Consider the following 15,979-nt stretch of genomic DNA (forward strand, 5'->3'; position numbering starts at 1 on the left):
GGAGAGACTGAAGTACCACGTAGAGGTGTGATTTCTACCCCCACCCACCCCCAAGATGAGTCAGAGACTGGTGAGAAGAATAGTTGTGGTCCCCAGGGTCTTGAAGTTTCATCCATACCCTGGCACATTCTGTAGGACTCATTTTCAGCTGTGCTTGGTTTGGGAGCATAAGACACACTTCAAAACCCTCTGCAGTTTTTTGATAGGAGTTTCAGTGTTCGGGGAAATGTATTTTAGTGTCAGGAAGAAAGGAGTCAGGCTTTAGAGTCCGCTCTACCACCATGGGCAAGTCACTTGGCTTAAGACTTTGTTTCCTCATCTGCAAAATGAAGTTGTTCCATATATAATATATAAAGATTGTCGGTGTAATGGATTTGGATCTGTTTTCCTTCTGAATAATTCTTTCTCTAGCGTAATGTGATTAAAGACATTGTCTCCAGACAGCTCAAGTCAGCAGACATTGATAAGGGAGCAATGGAAGTATGGAGGAAAAGGTACTGCCTGCCAGAAATTAAGAGCTTCAGGAGAAAGGGATCTATAGAGGGTCACAGCCCTGTCATTCAAGAACCGATGATTTTAGGACATTTACCATCAGGTTAGTCACAATTTTTGCTGGGTTCTTCCAGCCCATTTTGCAATCCTGTCATGTCACTGAAAAGGTTCACTGAAGTGGCCAGATTGTCTGAGAGCTTAACTGTGTTCTGCAGTGCTCCGATTTTGAATGTGTTGAGCTCACTCTCATCCAAAGAAGCCATGTGTACAACCAAGGTGTAGCTCAGGGCCATCAGGTACAAATCAATGGCACACTCCAGTGCATAGCACTAAGTGAATTGGCTCATTTCTCTCTCAGTTATGTATCTTTCTTATCAAGGTAGCTGTTTTTAGCTGGACCTTTCTCCCATTTCTTATGAAATTAAGGGCCCATTCCTTTGCTTAGACTTGCTGCTTCCTTTCGAGCTTCTAAATCAACTATGTTCGTTTTTTTCCATCCTGCCACAGGTCTCAAAGGAGAGGACCATGTTTGTTCTCCAGTAGTGTTTGTTGTTTGAATGAAATGCTAGGGGGCCGAAGAGAGGAGGACACTGAAACTCAGACAAGAAGAAGAGAGGGGAGTGAGAGAGGGGAAAGAGGACAAAGTTGGAGGAGGATAGTGAGAGGAATAGAAGGAAAAGGGCACATATGTTCCCTAAGACAGACTCACACAGTGATTCCCAGTCCCCTTAGCTCGTAGAAGCCCTCTGCCATCACCCCGCCACAACGTAGAACACTCTCATAGACACCTACCCCACACACAGACATGTGGCCCCCACCCCCTCTCACACACACACACACACACACACAGACACACACACTGACACAGGTCCATTCTCTGTGCACGTCTTTGATCCCCCTATGAAGAGACCCCACCCACCCCCGCACACCTCAACCCAGACATGTACTTTAAAGAGAAAACCTTTTTTTTAAAAAAAAAAAAAAAAAGAGGAAACCTTTTAAGAGTTCTCCCTGGAGGAGACTCACCTATGTATCTTGATACTGATAGGAGCTCCAGTGGGCTTCTGTGTGCAGGTGTTGGTAGGACCTGACAGAGTCATAGTAGTGCCTCTGTCTCCGAAATAGTACAACTTTATTTTTGTATTATTTCGAAAGCTTTGGTTACTGAATTGTCAGCTAGCTTAAAACTGGCAGCTTACATTCCCCGAACTGTGCAGAAAAGAAGGCTTTGTCCCTTACAGTGCTAACGATAGCTTCCAGTGTTGAGCATCTCCTATGCCCCAGTCTGTGATCGCACTTAATTCTTCTAGCAACCCTGTGAGGTGGGTATTATTATTAGTTCCATTTCACAGATCGGTAAACCAAGGCCCCAAGAGGTTTAGTAACTTGTTCCAATATAGATACCATGTACTGTATGATTCCATTTTTATAACAACAAACATTATATGTGTATATGAAACACAAAAATGTGTGTATACATATGTAGGTGTATGTATACATGTATACACACACAGGTACAGCAGAAATCTAAGAGGAAATACACCACAGTGTTAGCAGGGATTTGTGAGGGGGAGAAAGGAGAGGAACTCGGTGTGATTTTTATTTTATTTTGTTTTATTCTGTTTCTACAATGAAAAAGTATGGTTTCTATAATTGAAATTTTTCACTTAAAAAAAAATAAGTATTTATTCTAGCCAGTTGTTCTTTCCAGCCCTCCTTTCTTATCTGCTTCAAGGATTTATTGGCTGGTGTGCTTTTTTCTATGGAGGGTGATTCGAGATCCTCTTTTCAACTTCCTCTCTAACGCCAGCCCTCTCATGAACTGTGTCACTAGCCTGATCCAGAGGATGATGCTGTCAGGTCTACCTTAGAAGAGAAGACTTGACAATGAAGGCTACTAAACCCTTGTCAACCCAAACTTCCACTCAAAAAAAAAAAAAAAAAAAAAAGCAAAATCAGAGCTAACACTTGAATTTTTCAGAGCCTGAGTGGGTTTTGTGATTAGGCTCCATCTTGGAGGTTTCTGTGTATATGATAGCAGTCCCTCTCCTGGCCTCTTGTTTGCACAAAAGAACTTTTTTGACATTCGACCAAAGGATGATTATAGGCCAGGGGAGATTGGTATCTGTTTATTAACTACAAGATGTAAGAATGAGGAAATAAAAGACCCTAAGAGTTAAAACAGATCTTCCATCCAAGGCTTGATTTGATCACCTTCAGCCTGCTACCAACTGCTTTGGTCAGAAACTACAAATGTCATGAAATTTGAGTCAATGCTAATAACTTTATGCTATTGTGCTCGGTGACTTTCACCACTGTTGAGTTTAATCCTTGGTGGTGAGAGCCAGCGGGGATAACTAGCATTTTAAGTAAAGTGCTAGGAGCTTGAAACATGTAAATTTGAAGGAGGTTTGTTCCTCTGCAGATGATTTAAATGTTAAGTACGTCCCCATGCAGGGGATACACGAAATGGAATCTGAAAACTATTATCTCCTGTAGAAATGAACTCTCAATTTACTCACTGCGCAGGAAGGGTAGATTCTAGTCATTTTCACTGCCAGCAGGTGCCCTTGCTATGCATAATAGACTTCCAAAGTGTAATTAACACATGAGGACCACTGCTGCCAGTTTTTCTTCAGGTACATGCTGCTCGGGGTTTTCAGGACAACAGTGTAGGCTGGGAGAGCTTTTTACATTGCACTTGAAGATGAGGTGTTCGTTGACTTCTGGACAAAGACACGTTAAATGTGGCTGAGTCCAGATCCTGCTGTTGGTATCACAAGTCATGGTTCTTGGGCCCAAGAGCTAGAATGCAGCCTTGGGTAGGACAGAGGCCAGTAGAGCAAAGCTATGGGATGCAGTGAATAAATGGAAAGTATGATGCCTAAACCCCCACAATTATGTGGAAGACTCTAATTGCACATTCACAAATACAGCAACCAATTATCCGAGTTAACTCTAATTAGGGGTATAATCACAGATTTTAATTATCTGAATAAATCAGTGTAGTACAAATGATCTTCCCTAAAAAATTCCCAAATTATATTTTTCAAATCCCTTCCCATTTTTGGAGAGGGGTATGTGGTAGAGCATACCCTGGGCTTTGGATTCAGACAGATCTGGATTCAGATTTCAATTTCATCTCTTATTAGCTGTGTGACCATTAAGAATCTATTTTATCTCTTTGACCTGCAAAATCTTTTTCTGTAAAGTGGGTTTAATTTACCTACTTTGAAGAGTGGCTTTAGAATTAGTGATGTTGGTCATCAAGTGGCACATGGGCCATTTAGTAAATGGTGGTTGCTCTTATCATGGTTATTATAAACATGGAACATGAATTTTGGTTTCCAGAAGGTTTAACTCAACATCAAATATTCTTGTTTCTGCTGCTTTGTGAGCTCAGGGAAAAACTTTATAATTCATCCTTTCTTTTTACCCCTCAGATTGTTTTTATTTTGATTTTTTTTTTTTATTTAACTTGAGTTATTGTATGGTTGTTTTCATTTGCAGCTGTGGCATAAGAATGAAAAGAAAAGAAACAAAAGCAGATGGCAGAGAAAACGAAAGGAGTAAGACATTTCCAGCCCTTATGAATATTTAAAAACATGTGCTGCTGGTTCCTTTCTACTTTAGATCTGTACCATTTTCTTGACTTTGAATGTGAAAATGAGAATGTTCCCTACCTTGGCTGATGTCAGCCCTGACCTTGGCCAGTTTTGGGAGGGCCTTCCCATTTCTGGGACAAAAGGATTAACTTGCTGATGAGAATCTGCATTTCCCTTCATTATAATAATCACTACTGAGTAGCATGTGTGTCAAACTCTTCATAAACATTATTGTAAATCTTCAGAATCAAGCCATAAATAATATTTAATTATCAGCTCCATTGTATGGATTAGGAAATTGAAGCTCAGAGAGGTTTAGTGATGTAAAATAAACCACTGTCATACCGCTAAGAAATGATAGTCTGCACTTAACATATAAGACTATCTGATATTAAAGCTTTTCTCACCGTTATCCTCCAAAGTTTTAGAGAGGAAGTTTTATCCATCACCAAGATTTTGTGAAAAAAATTTTCACGTAGGCTTCTTGATTACTTGCTAATTGTAGACTTATGTTTTTTCATTCAGAAAATATTTATAGAGCACTTACTGTGTACTGGGTACTATGCTAATTAAATGTTGCTAATAAAAGGTCCCAGTAGAAACCATATGGTATTTCCTATGTAAATTCCTTTTTCTGCCTTACTCTTTCAGAAGTAGTCCCACTACTACTAAGAACTACATGTCAATTCCCAAAACAAATTGTATATTTGGGTTATTCTGGACACTTGTTAATACACCTTTGTGACACAATATTTCCAGAGCAGATCAGGGCAAGTTCAGGTTGTCCCCCAAAGGCCAGCCAGATCAAGAGGCAAGTTAGTAGCTAATTCCCGATACTTTGTGAGGACATGGTTGAACCAAAAAGTTATACCCTGTGTTTACAATTAGGTTTGAATTTTACAGTTGTCTTTGTAAAAGGCATTGTATCTCCTGAATCTGGAAACCATTCTTTCACTCAGAGTGGACATGCTCAGATTCTGTCTGAGAGATACGAGTTCTAGATTCTTTTTTTTTTTTAAGATTTTATTTATTTATTCATGAGAGACACAGAGAGAAAGAGAGGCAGAGACACAGGCAGAGGGAGAAGCAGGCTCCCCGCGGGGAGCCCGATGTGGGACTCGATCCCAGGTCTCCAGGGTCACGCCCTGGGCCGAAGGTGGAGCTAAACCACTGAGCCACCCGGGCTGCCCTAGTTCTAGATTCTTTATCCATGCTGCCTGTAGGGTTCTGAATCAGTCCCTACATGTGGCATCATGTATTCCATCTAGAATTTTTAGCAAACAGTCTGAAACGTGCTAATCACAGGGTGCACAGTTCATATAGTGAAGGGGCATCAGTCTGGAGACAGCTGTGAGGTGACTTCTAGATGACTAGAGCTGGGTCCAGTCTGATCTGTCTCTTTATCCATGCCACGAGATTTTGCATAGGGAATAAACTGATGCTAAAGTTAGTGGGATTGTTGGTCTTTTTAATGACAGAAATGGATGTCAATGAAGTGTGGTGTGGTGGAAACAGGAAAACCTAGCTTTGGTTCTGGCTTCCCCATTTACTAGCTTTGAGGTCACTGAACCTCTCTGAGCCTCCTTTCTATTCTGTCAAAGATGAATAGAAATTACTACTGACACAAAATGGATGTTCCATAAATAGTAGGTACTATTTTTTATATTAATGTGAATATATATATAAATGACCCAGCAAAATCCAGCTGAAATACACAACACCCAGGTAAAATGGAAGTAGACAGATGTGGCTAAAATTCTCTATATGCCAAAGTCTGGGATATGTAGGTTTTGTTCAAGATTGAATTCCAAGTAAGCAAAAACTGTCATTTCCATTTTGCAGCGAGTATTTATGAGTGCCTCCTATGTCCCTGGCTGGGGCACAGGAAGGTAGGAGCTTATTTATAGATGGTTCTGGATCTGATAAAACACTCCTTCACTAAAGAATTCAGGTGTCCAGGCAAGAGCAGGAGAACAGATTTTTTTTTTAAGCTAAGAAGCAGCAAGGGTGTAGGTCCAGTGCTCAGGGGGTGGAACCACCACAACAGGAGCTCCTTTGGGAACCATAGGATAGGAAAAGGACCAGGATTTCGGTTTCAGACAGAAGGAGGTGAAAAGTTGGGTCTGTGGTGGCCCGGCAGGCTGGAAATGTATAAACAATGTGTATTGGTTGAACAAAGAAAGGGCAATTATAGATTTCCAGGTAAATCTCTTAGTGAGATTTGGCTAACCTTGACCCTGGCATTTGAACAGAGAGGCTGAATAGTAGATAAGTTTTGGGTCCAAATCCCACTGAATACATGTCTTTGGGTGAATCACATAATTTCTCCAAGCTTCCCGTTGCCTCATCCACAAGAGTGTAGCTAAAAATACGGTTCTCCACGAGAAGCCTGGCAACCTAAAAACGTGTTTGGTGTCGACAGTCACTACATTAAGATGCACCTACATTTCCTTCAGCAGCACCCAAGAGTGAGAATGCCAAGAGTCTTTGGAGGAAGTTTTGGACAATTTATGAGTAAACTGTCTTCCTTGTGGTAAAATGGCAGAAAGAAGAGACTGGGCTCTCTGTATTATCTATGCTATAGATTTGACAAGAATCTATATTGATATACTGTAGGTTCTAAAGGTTCATGTTCTACATTTGATTTTTTAAAATTCAAATGTAATTCATATACTGCAACATATATAGTAGGTTTTTTTTAAAAACGCATACAATTCAGAGGTTTTTTTTTTTATATAGTCACAAGGTTGTACAACCATCACCACTAATTCTAGATCCATGAGATTTTTAATACATTCCTTATCGTTAGTAAGATAGTTCATTCTTATGTAAAAATACACATTTTTTTTTAACCTTCCAAAAGCGTATACATCAGAAAGCAAATGTTCTGTGAAAATGAGTATTCTGTGTAGGTAGTTGGCATCAGACCCTTAACTTGGTCCCTGTGAGGTGCCCTTGATGGCATAGATGCTAGGTGTGCATCGAGATGAGACGGCTGTCGTCCAGCATCGCATGCCCTCAGTGGTGCAGAGACTTGCAGGGTTAGAGAAGTCATAGTGCCCCGTCCCCATGGGAATGGCCCTTCCCTGCTTGGGGATGGTGGCTGTTAGCTCACCGACCCACCCTTTGGGGAGCTCTCCTGATGGTTGCTTCCCCGCCCTGGGGGCCCCCCACCTCCTCTGCTCCTGCATCTACATCTGAACATCAGAAACTGTCCTACTGGTTCCAGCTTGCCAGCCCCTGTCTGGCTGCCTGATGTGGCAAGGGGCAACACAGCTTGCCTCCCTTGCTCCGGTTTCTGACTAGCCTCCCTGGAACATAGCTGGCCCCGACCTCTGCTTATATAACCAAGCCTTGGCCTGACTTTCTATTTCTTGAGCCACATTCTGTGTGTCATTCCTCACTCCTCTCTGACCTGGAGCCTATCTTGGACCCAACAGTAAGAAAACTGTGGAATTTCTTTGGCCACAGTATAGTGGTCTCTACAACAAAAACATTCTAGCCGTGTTCCTGGTCACCAATAGAGCAGGAGCCACAGACTGCGTGATGCCGTCATGCCTCAGCAGTGGAGGTGCCTTACCTCATGGAGGACTTGTAAGATAAGCATCCCTGCCCCTCTTGGTTGTTGGTACAAGGGAGAGTCCATGAAGCCACCAGCACAGTGCTAGGCTCAGAGTATTCTCTCAACGGAACCAGGAGGTTTTTACCCTTAAACATTTGAAAGACTGAGAAGCTAGGCTAAGAAGTAATTGGATGTTGTGCATCTTGGCACTGACATATCTTAGGCCTAGAAAAACAAAAAGAAGAGCTCTTTCCCTCTTACCAGTTGCATTTTAAACTTCTAGATTTGGAGGAGTTTACTTTCTTTTGATTTATCCATACACACTTCTCTTTCTTTCTCCCCCTCTCTCCCTCTTCCCCTCCCTCTCCATTTCTTCCTTACTTCATTCATTCCTGCACTTCTCTGGGAGTCTCATGGGCTGCTGGTGGCTCACAACTTGAGACTTGCCTTTGCAGCTGGCTATGGCTGTTATGGTTCTCATTGAACTCTCTGGGGCAATAGAGAGCCCTGTCTCCTGACCTTTTCTCTGTGATTAACTTCTCCTGCTACAGTGGTCTTAGCCACGGAGCCCTTCCTGATGTTTTCCAAGTATGTCTCCTTCCGGTAGATTGAGGAGGCACAAAAGGGCGGACCACTTCAGGCTTTGATGTTGACCTTTCTGGGTTTTCCTTCAGGCCTTATCTTTGTAGCTCATGTGTTCAGGGGCTTAGAGCTCTGGAAGGCATCTCTTCCAAGGTCCAGGGTTACCCCAGGAAGCCCCAGGGCCACACTGAGAAGGGCACTGTCCCCAGCCCCTCCCCCATGCTTCCACTGTAGTGATAGACCTGTGTCACACTAGCCAACCACTTCTAGTGCCTGACACTGCGTCCTGCCTACCCACAATTGTGAGCCCTGCGAGCTGGCTCCCGAAAGCACACGTGCCTCGTCTCCCAATCCAGAATTGCTCTTGTCCTCTCGTGGGTCCTTATCCCAGGCTATTGCTCATAAATCAGGGACGGCTGGGTGGAAACCAGCCACAGAGTTAAATACCTTTTCCCCTAAAAAAAAACTGTGATTAACTCATGGCATTTGTACCCCTTCTGCTTTTCAAGCCATATTTTCTGCCTCTCACCAGCTGTGACCTTTGTCAAGTCACTTAACCTGTTTGAGCCATAGATGCCTCTGTAAATTATGGAGATCAGCCTTTCAAGACTGCTGCCACGATGAATTGAGGTCCCCTCGGGTCCAGCCCCAGCACCTTGTATGTTGCCTTACCCCGGTTCACACGCATACACTGATAAGCTTATTTCATGTCTGCTGCTAACTGTAAGCTCCAAGTAGGCAGGGACCTGAACTGTTGTCTCTGTCCTGTCTCCCCAGCCCAATGGGACACTTGACACATAGTAATATTTGTTGATTGCGCAGCATATGGAAGGCACTGGGCACATAGTAAATCTTCGTGTTCTCTTTCTCTTCCCCAGTTGCCTTTTTCCAATTCAAGCTCCAGAACGACCAGTTGATTTTTCTCTATGGACACCATGAACCTGTGATGATCCCATTTCCCTCTTTGGATGTTGGCAGCTGGCATGCTCAGAGCCAAGTCTATGGCTTTGCCAGCAGGTGTTCAAAACTTCGCAGCATACAATTGGAGTGCCAGTTTCACCCCAGCTTGTGTTTTTTTTTTTTCCCTTTGCCCCTATTTCTTTTCCTACTTTTGTTGCTATATTAAACGGCTTTAAATCTTACTTAGAACAAAGAACATCACTTCCTTTAAGCTAGTAAGACAAACAGTTTTATTCTTTACAGTATCTCCTTGCTGTTTTCTTTTTCAGTTATAATTATCAAATAGCCAGTTTTTGTTTTCTTAAATTAGCATCGTGGCTAAGAGAAGTTAATATTAAGTAAGAGTAGTATAAGAGACTTTGAAATAGAAGAGTTTGAGCTGGAATCACCATTAACTGCGACCAACGGCAGGTTTCTGGGAATCCTTTTTTAAATCTATAAAATGGATGGTATAAATTGGATTATTTGGGGATTCAATAAGATAAGGTGGCTAAAGCCTCCTGCACAGCCCTTGGTATCTGGTGCGCACTCAGTATGTGGCAGCTCCACTGTCACTATTCTTCTGTGCTCTGCATGTGGTAGACTCTGTGAAACAGGAAACAGTTTGATTCTCCTGTGACTGACAGTCTAGAATAACATGCAAATTAACATGTGCTTTATGCCAAATGGGCAACCCACACAAAAGACTCTAAAAAAGGAGGTGTTTGCAACCACTGGGGTTATGTGAGAAGTGGTGCTCAATGGGCAGCAGAGGTTCAGTAGGACTTGAAGGAGAAGGGATTGGGGCTCAGAGACAAATTGGGAATAAGAGGATTCCCGTGGTGATGGGAGACAGAGAGCGGGTTACTTGGCCTGAGACTTGGCACAGCTCCTGACTAGCCCATAGAAAGCAGATAAAGGACGACCTTATCTCCTTTCCCTCGCCTTCTAGTAGCCCCACAAAGACTGGGCTTCTGGGAGAAGATCAGCTCATTTGTCCCAGTGAACAGACTTGGATTCTAGTCTGTTGTGCCATTGACGAGTTGTGTGACCTGCATGACCTCCATTTCTTCATCTGTATAGTGGTGGTAGCAGTAGTACCTCCCTCACAGTGTTGCCGTGAGGGTCCCCTGGGAAAACGCCTATCGAACCCCTAGTGGCTGCTGTGATGGACTCCTTGTGCACACCGGCCACGATGGTGGCCCATACACCATCACGCGATCGCACTTGATGAGACCAGAACTATGATTACGCGCGCTCTCTGACAAGATGTGCTGTGAGGTCTTGGCTCATGTTCTTTCTCCTACCTCTTGTCCTTTAACCTTTCTACCTATGCCAGGCCTCGTTATTTCAGAGCAGAATTTAAGAGTCCAGGACAAGCTGTGTTTACACTTTTGTTTCTTTTCCAAAAAAGAAAGAATAGCTCAAATGAATAAAACTTTTTTTTTTTTTTCAGAGTTTCCTTTCCTTTGAAAGTAGAGAACTGAGGAAAGACTTAGGGGTTCCCCTTTGTCAGTCGGGATATGTGATTAAGGAGGTGTGTGCTTCTGAGAGGTGGAGTGGGTACTACGACATGTGAACTGTGATGCTGACTGTGCATTTTTATGGGGAAAAGCAAAGCAAAACAGTGGACCTTCCAAGTCCCTCGGCAGCTCTTAGCTAATTCCTTACTGAGGTCAAAGAGGTGTTGCTCACCTGGGGGTGGGGGCCCTCCCACCTCTCCGCAGGTCCTCTTCCACCCTTCCCCCCTTGTCCTGGGAAGCTGTGTTTTATGTATTTGAGCAGCCAGTGTTCTTTTATTTCACCTGACTCTTTTCCAATTAGTAGCCACTCACCTCAGGGGAACATAATTAAGAGGGCTCTAGTTGTCTGGGGAAAGGAATTAAACAAATTGTGAATGTGCAGTAATAATGAACGGGGCTGCAAGACCATTAATAAGTCTGCAGGAGCCACATTCATGTGGGGAATGAGCTCGTGCGTAGAACTTACCTGTAAGAAAGTTCCCTACATTGCAGGCCTGAGTTTGTAGGAGGATTGGGTGAGTAATCCCCATGGTGTACCAGCACATCGTAAGTACCAAGCATGTGCTCTGGACAGGCTGGGCACAGCCATCTGACAGCCCTGGGTTTGAATCACAGCTTACTATTTACTAGCTGTGTGACCTTGGGCAAGTTACTTCACTTTTCTGAGCCCGTTTCCCAGTCTGAAAATGTAGAAAATAGGACTCTTGCAGAGTTGTCTTGAGAATTATGTATAAGTAATGCATAAAAGTTGCTGCATTCTAGTAGCTTGATAAATATTCGTTCCTTTTTCCCTTAATAGGGTTCAAATTAAACATACCTTTCAGGTAAAGGTCATTATATTGTCAGTGCCTTGGCATCAGCAGCAGAACCTCTTTATTCTGCGGGGAAGAAGGAAGAAAGAATATTTTTTACCCTTCCGGAATGTAACTGATGAAGTCAGTGCAATAATTCCCTGAGAACAAAAGCCTAACAGAGTTATACCCTATTCCGCTACTCAGAGATGCACAATGGCATCCCACAGTTGCCATCAGCCATAGGGCAGTTGTGACACAGTTGTCTGCCTGTATATGAACTTGGTCATAGCTGTTAATATTATCACCACGCTAGTTATGTGCATTATTGGTTCTGCACATGTTGTGTCTAATTGCCATTTAAAATGTCTTCAAAATCGTGCTCAGAATTGGCATTGAAATGTAAAGTCACTGAGAATGCTGAAAGGCACCTGGAACAGAGAAGTATGGTATTCGTTTGCTGTTAAACAGATACTTGCATTGCTGTGTTCTTGAGAAGCAACAAACAAGTTCTTTGTGGGAGACCAATAAGGGATGGTAGCTTCTAGATGAACTTTGATTATGTCTTGTTACTGAGATACCCTTGGAAAAACATGCACATTGATGACTGAATCACAAAATGATTCAGAGTGGTCCAACTCTGAATGTGAAAGAGTGTTTTAGGAATAGGTTAAACCAATGTATTTTGCTGTGTTTTCCTTTTAAGGTATGCTCAAGAGTGATAAGTGGTTTTTAAATTTTGTCAATCTAAGTGGTGAGAAAGTAACAAATTATAGTTTACTTGTGGTCTTTGCATTCTTGGTGGTATATAAGACCAAGAGGGAAGGTTGCCTTCCAAAGAAAGTGTTAAGCAACCTACTGAACTTAGTAAATAGGATGGTAACAAGAGTGTACTTGGTGTCAGCAACCCACGTGCCAGGTGATGCATATCAAGCACTTCACACTCATAATGGAGTCTCGACTGTCCTCACCAGGGCTTTTCCAGGTATCTTTCAGAACCAGGGCAGGAACAAGAAACCATTCTTTGGGTGCTAAGAGAATGGGTCCAGTAGAACCAGCCATGTCAGGGCCTCAGAGACAACCCAACTGGAGATGATAAGTTACCAAGCTGACCATGTGCTGCTCCCATGCCAGGTGCTTCGTGGGTTATCTCTAACCCTGCAACAGTCCTGAAACAGTCCTGAAAGATTTCCAGTGGGGCAGGTCCTGGCCTTCTAGAAAGCGCTTTGCCAAAAAAATAACAAAAGGTGTGTGTGTGCATGTGCGTGTTTGTGTGTGTGTATATATACACCAAATAACCCTGACTTGATTTAGTAATTCCATGATTGGAAATTCATGCACGTGAAGTTGTTCATTTTCACCACTGTGTGACTTACAACGAAAAGTTGTGAGTGACTTAATACCTAACTCTGGAAACAGGGTACAGTGAATTAAGGCACATCCATACATGGTGGAATATTACACAGTCTTTAATCACAAAGATTGTAGTCTAATATGGAAGACGTTAATGTGGCCAATGAGAAAACGATAAAATAAATTTCAAAGATATAAATATGTTTGTTAATGTGGGCCAGTATTGGATGAGAAAAATGTGAAAATAAAAGTAGCCTTAAGGTGATGTGATCCCCCTCCCGCAAATTTCTCTTTACAATAAAAGCCAAAGAAAAGAGGTTTCAAAAAAAAAAAAAAAAAAACAAGTCAGTAACTGCAATAACTATTGAGGTTTACTGAGAATAGAAATTTTCAGAACACACCTAGAATTACCCAGTTATATATTTGCTACATTGAGATGTTAAGGAGACCCTGGGTTTCCTCCCCTGCCGCTATTTTCCTCTCCCCACTTGGAATTTGTAATTAGTATCTTTGCACAGCAGAAATGCAGTCATTTCAGGGAAGTATTTGAGGCTTTGTAAGCAAATGATGATAATGTAAAAGGTATTTGTCTAAATTTGCATTTATACAAAACATGGAGCTGCTGTGATTTCAGAGTAAATGTGCTTTCAATATTTTCTAAATACAGAGCTGTTGCAGCCCTAACAATACTTGGCTAAGAAATTGCACTTCTATGATAGGCCATAATTACTCTTTGGGAAATTATTGGGCTTAAAAAAAATGCCTACCTAATGATACCTAAAGGGTGAGTCCTGCTTTGTCCCATTTTGCATCTGTAGTCACTTCTGCATGACTCCTTCTCCTCTCTTTCAGAGTATCATTGATTTTTATTGTAGGACAAAAGGGCATGCATGGCATTAAAACCTACATATTTAAAATCCTAGAAAACATTTCTTTTTCAGGTAAGAGCCTTTAGTTACACAGGGGCCTTCACAGTATTTATTTTCACCTTTTTATCACAGTTGTTTAAATGGCCTTTTTGTGTACATTAACTCATTTGCCGGAATTTTGGTTCTGAAATTCTAATCAAAATTCAGCGTCATTTGTCAATTGCATGATTAAATGTAGGAGCTGGAAAAGTTGATAAGATTTGGTTAAATATTATGGATTGGAGTTTTTCTCCAATGTGTTAGGCTGTGCTTCTGGACAAATTAATAAGTGGCCATTTTTCTGGAATTCTGCACCCTTCCTGCTTCCTTTCATTACATTAGGCAAGATTCCACTAGATGAGACATTTGCAGTCTTAAGACTTCCTGCCAGGGTTCAGACTTTGTATTTTTGACATTGAAGCTGTCGTGTTCCTGAAGCTACTTAATTAGAAACACATTCATTTCAGTGTACACTGGAAAAAGCTTGGACAGCAGAGCCCGGCACACTGGGAAGTTTGAGCATTTGTGTAGCTGGCAGCTAAACTAATGGTTTACAGTTTAAGCGAAAAAAATATCATAGGGCATTTCCTTGCCCCTAGAAGCGAAGAGAAGCTGAATGTGCACAGCAGATACCTTTTTTAAAAAAGAGAGAGGAAGAAGAAGAAAGCAAAGACAACTCCACTTTCACTGCAGTTGTGTTTATAATTCTTTCTTTGGCTATTTTCCAATACAAAAGTCTTCTAGAAGAATAGTTCCCAAACTGTGCTACTAATATTCAAGTCTGTTTTACAGGCTCCCAAGATCTATTACTGCTGAGATCTGTAGTAAGGAGGACATTTTATATTCTGGAGAAAGATTTTTGCTTGAAGAATTTTATTCGTTGAGTGGTAATGAGGGAATTATGCCCTCTCTTATTTTTAAATGTTTGAGCAATTTAAAAATGCACATCTGATGTTTGAAAACCTTCATTCACTATCCATTGCTTTCAGGATAAAGCCTCAACTCCTTAGCATTCAAGAGAAAGCACACCTCTGCTTTCTCATTTTTTCTCATTCTGGTTTCCACAACCCCGTTCCCAAGAAAAGCCATCCTTGTAGATCCACTTCTACTCTCCTGGCTGCCCCAGAGGAAAGGTACCTGGTCACCTTGATCAGAGCCAGGTATCTTTCCTCTAGGCTCACAAAATACTCTTGCACCTTTCATAGGATGTGTCACTTACTGAAAAGACATGTGGAAAGGCTGCCATTTTCTCTCTGCCTCCTACTACTTGCCCTCCCTCCCCTACCATACCCAAGAAACACATTCGAGGGAGGTGGGCCCAGGAATTTTAGGTTCGGTATTAATGAAGTCAGTGTGGCACAGAAGAAGAAACTTCGGAGTCATCCCAGGTTTGCTGCTTTCTTTGTTTTGTGGCATTAGAGCAGTGACTTAAGCTCTCTGGGACTATTCTCTCCCCTGTAAAATGAGGATAGCGCCTACCTTGTGCCATTGTTGTGTGGATTAGGAAAGGTGAATTTGAAGTTCCTCGTGTGATACTTAACCCGTTTATCATTGGTAAGTGGCATCCTAAATGATACTGTATGCAAGTGCATGTGCACATACACATTTGCGCGCGCACACACGCATGCCTCCGAAACCAAAGGAAATCAGTCCATGATGCCCAGGCTTTAAGAGCTTTGGAGTCGGGTTCTCCACTCCTGCTCAGTTACTACTCCAGGAACCATTGCCCTCCCTTTGAATGAAGCAGTTGAAAAGGACTTTGTGAATCATGGTGTCACTGGATGGCATGTGTGCAATTGGTGGGGGAAGGCTTGCTCGAAGTTCCTCAGGACTTAGGCCGGTCAGAACAGAGAATTAAATCACATCTCTGGCTGGCGGAAGGAAACAGCCAATAACAAAAATCATTCTTCACTGAAACACATCATGCCTTCCATTCAACCTTGGTAACTGTATTTCTGTTGTAATTGTGGCAATAACAGTTTCCATTTGTGCCAGGAACTCTGCTAATCTCTTGACCTATATTCTCCTCTCTCATTCTGATCGCAAGCTGTCAGTTTGATTCAAGTATCCCATTTTAAAGATAAGGCAACTGAGGCTAGTCACGTAGCTGCTACGTAGGGACTAACACCAAGGTCGGTGCTTGTCCCACCACCCATGCTGCTTCAAATGCTGCCCACATTTTGAAATCCTTCTGAAGTTTTTAGGCTTGGGAACAAAATGTCAC

At 42.3% G+C, this 15,979-nt stretch overlaps 1 protein-coding gene across 18 annotated transcripts in view; it reads left to right on the forward strand.

Annotated features, from left to right (window-relative positions):
• The window catches only part of DENND1A (DENN domain containing 1A), a 539,854-nt gene that overhangs the window by 316,455 nt on the left and 207,420 nt on the right, over positions 1-15,979 (forward strand). The window lies entirely within an intron of this gene.

The sequence above is a fragment of the Canis lupus genome, chromosome 9, assembly GCF_003254725.2.
Source record: "Canis lupus dingo isolate Sandy chromosome 9, ASM325472v2, whole genome shotgun sequence".
NCBI lineage: Eukaryota > Metazoa > Chordata > Mammalia > Carnivora > Canidae > Canis > Canis lupus.